The following is a 4,240-nucleotide window of genomic DNA, read 5'->3' as shown; positions in this document are numbered from 1 at the left end:
TTTCTCTCATCTGTTCTCTCTCTGCACTAGCATAATATTCACCATATATCTTTTAAGTATATAAGAAGGTCGAGCGTGTATCTCGGATCTTATGACAGTGGTATCAGAGCAGGTCTCTTTTGTTGAGAAACATGGATCTAGAGCTATGCTAGCTATGGCGGACGAAGGTTATAAACATAAAACATGATTGAGATAAAGAATTATAACTCAAGTGAATTAGGTTCCAAGATAGATTAACTTGGACTCATAAACACAATCTTGAGTGACATAGAATGAAAGTACTTCTTGCATTGAAATGAGTGTCAACAAGTACATGCTTTTATAGCTTTTGGATAGTACCATTGTACTCATTGTGCATATGGGATTTCGGACCTCTTCCTAGAGCTTCTAGAGCATACATCTTTGTCATATCTCCTAGCCTCTTCAAGGCATAGATTCAGCCTTTATGGGCAAGCATCATTTGCTATTCTCAACACCCCCCTCAAATGATGAGTCTCTACCCTTGCTGGCTTTTTCCCCCCCTACATGCAGACATGGACCAAGAGGCTAGCTCTTTGGTAGCCTAATCAAGTTAGGGCTTGAAACTTTATATTCTTGGTAAGGGTTTTAAATCCACTTTGGGAAATTACATCCAGTAAGGAAAATTCTTTGTCAATAGCAGCAATAGTCTACTATAAAGATTGTGCTAGAAAAAGTGTGTATGATTTTAGAGTTTTGGGTATTATCTATACCAGCATTACATGTGAACTCAGCATGGAAAAAGAACCTACACTCAGCTTCCCTGAGGAAATTATTGAGCATGAACATGTCCAAATAGTCAAAGTGCTTTGAGGATGTTTTCTACTCCACCGGTGGTGAAGGATCCACCTTTCTCCAAGTGCAAAACCTTCACAATCCCATCCTCTGCGAGTAGCGAGTACCAACTTGACTGCACACCAAGCCCCATAGGCTTGTCACTCAAATCCAGGGTCACTCCCATGGCTTTGGTGAAGCCAAGGTTTCTGTCTCTGACAACAGCATAACCTTGTCACCCACCCCAATGCTTTCCCCCCATGCTCGCATGACAAAGGCATCATTGATTGAAATACATGCGATGGTGTCTACACCCTTGCCACAAAGTTCTTTAGCCTTCTCCACGTACCCGGGCAAGTGCTTCTAGGAGCAAGTGGGTGTGAAGGCTCCGAGCACAGCAAAGAAGATAGCCTTCTACCCCTTGGTGAGGTCGCTAACGGACCTGGCCATCCTTATCGAGGTAGGCGAGGGTGGCCTCTGGCAGCTTCTATCCGATAGAGATGGGAGCGGCGGCTATCGAGACGGAAGTAGAGGCTATGGGGGCAAGGCCCTATCGGCCGATGGTGGCAATGCTCCCGGGAGAATTGATGGATTGCATGTGCGTGCTCAACAACCCTGAGTTGTAGAGAAAGGAAGAGGACACAAAGTCGAAGAACTTGGATCTAGTAAGCATGCAGGGCAAGCTTGTGAAAGAAGACCTCTGGAACAACACTGATGGTGATGCCAAAGGAGATGCCATAGCCTTGGCCATCATCATGCTTGCTTGCCCTCTCCTCAATTGCCGGTCTGTTTCTTCTTCTGCTCTTCTTCTTCTTCTTCTTAAGACAATGAGGCCTAAGGTGTGGATATGGCAAAGAGCCTCAGGTAGGTTCAACTCCTACTATCCATTCATAATAAAAAATAGGGCTAAATAAGGATTATACTCTAATGTAGCTATTCATAGCTCACCATGGCTCTGATACAATGTTGAGAAACAGGATCGAGAGCTATGCAAGCTATGGCAGATGGAGGTTATAAACATAAAATATGATTGAGATAAAGAATTATAACTCAAGTGAATTAGGTTCCAAGATAGATTAACTTGGACTCATAAACACAATCTTGAGTGACACAGAATGAAAGTACTTATTGCATTGAAATGAGTGTCAACAAGTATATGCTTTTATAGCTTTTGGATAGTACCATTATACTCACTGTGTATATGGGATTTTGGACATCTCTTCCTAGAGCTTCTTGAGCATACATCTTTGTCACATCTCCTAGCCTCTTCAAGGCATAGATTCAGCCTTTATGGGCAAGCATCATTTGTTATTCTCAACATCTTTGCTTTTCTCAAATTAAAGGTGATCCTTGCAAGAAGAAGGTAAAGATGGCAATTGATGAAGTGCCTACAAGTGAGCAATTACAGGCTCAATTGATAGAGTATCGTAGCTTGTTGGAGATTCCCAAAGTACATCAATTGATTGACAACTTAAGGGCAAGGGAAGAAGCTACTTATGAAGGATTGGATGCTCCAAAAGATGGTGATACTGGAGGAAACACCATTGCACCAATTGACGGTGAAGGTGCAAAGCATCCAATTGCTAAGAAGCTTCCTAGAAGGAAGAAGAACTCTCGAGTCAAGAAGAGTAAAAATACCTCACCTCGAGTGAGGCGGATAAGGAGGAAGTCATCTCCCTCAGCATCCAACTACTCCCCTAATTACTCGAGTTCCTCCTCCTCCTCATCATCTTCTAGTTCCTACTCTCTTGGTTCTAAGTCTCGTGCAATCCACAAACGGACAAAGAGGGACCATAAGAGGAGCAAGCTTAAGAAGACTAAGACTTTCAATTCTAGGGATAAGGACATAAATTTTGACTCTTACTCCAATAAGAGAGATCTTGCTTAGGCGTTAGCCTTTGTCAGGTAATTTGAAGTTGCTTTTTCTAATGGTAATTTTCAGAAAAGCCCAAGCTCAGGCATGTAGCCATGCACTTGAAAGGCACCGCTAGCAATTAGTGGTTGACTCTCATTTTGGAGGGAAGGAAACCTACAACTTGGGAAAAGTTCAAGAAGAAATTTTATTCTCAGTTCTTGCCTCCTGATTTTGAGAATGATGTCAAGAAGGAGTGGGATTGGCTAGGCCAGAAAGAGCATGAGAAGGTCACTAGTTATGTGGACAAGTTTTGATCTACTCTTCTCAAGGTTACTCCTTTCATAGAGATCAATGCAATGAAGAGAAGAAAAGGAAGCTTGAAGCTGGCCTACTCCCTCATTTACACAGAACCATGAAGGTGTATCTACATGAAACCTTATCTTGCATGATGGAGTCTGCCATCATAGCTAAAAGTTTGCATACACCTGGTACATCTCAAAATTTGGAGATGAGTTCTTATAGAGCTAGGCAAGAGCAGCTCTATGATCAACCAAGAGATAGGACTAATAAAAGAAGACCTACCTCTACCCATGACCAATATTCAAAGTCAGAGGGTAATAAGAAGAAGTGCAACTATGTCTCACCCTCTATGATCAACCAAGAGACAAGACTAATCGAAGAAGACCTACCTCTACCCATGACCAATATTCAAATTTAGAGGATAATAAGAAGAATCGCAAGTATCTCTCACCCTTTGAGATACAAAAGTGCAAAGAGGAAGGAAGGTGCTTTCTTTGTGGTGAGTTAGGGCATATGCAGCCTGATTGTCCTCACAAAGGGAAGGAAGAAAATGTGATTAAAGATCCTCCTCTACCATCCTCAAATTCTATTCCAAATGTGCAAGCTAACACTCATTCAAATGAGAAGAAGAGACAACTCTTAAAGGGTTGGGGGACACTCAACAATCAACGAGTTTTGATACTCTTTGATCCAAGGTCCACAAATAATTTTTTGTCATTAGATACTACTGAAAGGCTACAAATTCCACTGGATCAATTGGGAACACCAATTGGATCAGGTTCGCCGGCATTTGAAGGACTTACAACCAATTCTACTCCTATCCAGGGGAAGTTGAATCTTAGAATTGGGGATTACCGTGACTAGGAATCTTTTCTACTTGCAACCATTGGTAACTGTGATGTTATCTTAGGTATGCCTTGGCATTACAAGATTAGATCTCTTCCCGATTTGTTAAGAAGACCCTTGCATTTCAATTCAAGGGTCGGAACATAGTATGCATTACTGATGCTAGGCATTGGCCCATGCCGATGGTTAGTCATGTTCGCATTTCTAAATAAATGAATGAAGTTATTTCTACGTACATGATTTTTGTGAGAGAGTCAAAATAAGATAATGATTCAAGGGCACTTGATGCCTCTAATGAACACACAATACCAACTAATGCGTCTAAGTCTCTGACTTTAAAAGAACCCCTCCCTTTAATTGATCAAGCTAGACATGATTTTGTTAAACAATATGAAGATTGTTTTGGTGATTCACTCCCTGGAGAGTTACCTCTTAAGCGCCCGGAAG

At 41.7% G+C, this 4,240-nt stretch overlaps 1 pseudogene; it reads right to left on the bottom strand.

Annotated features, from left to right (window-relative positions):
• Positions 1 to 817: 817 nt before the first annotated feature.
• Positions 818 to 3,987, bottom strand: LOC148020079 (peroxiredoxin-2E-2, chloroplastic-like; annotated as a pseudogene).
• Between the last annotated feature and the right edge of the window lie 253 nt (positions 3,988 to 4,240).

This window comes from Lygodium microphyllum, chromosome 19, assembly GCF_053477565.2.
Source record: "Lygodium microphyllum isolate KBCC chromosome 19, Lygodium_microphyllum_v1.1.10, whole genome shotgun sequence".
Taxonomy (NCBI): Eukaryota; Viridiplantae; Streptophyta; class Polypodiopsida; order Schizaeales; family Lygodiaceae; genus Lygodium; species Lygodium microphyllum.
This window is presented reverse-complemented; position numbering and strand designations above follow the sequence as displayed.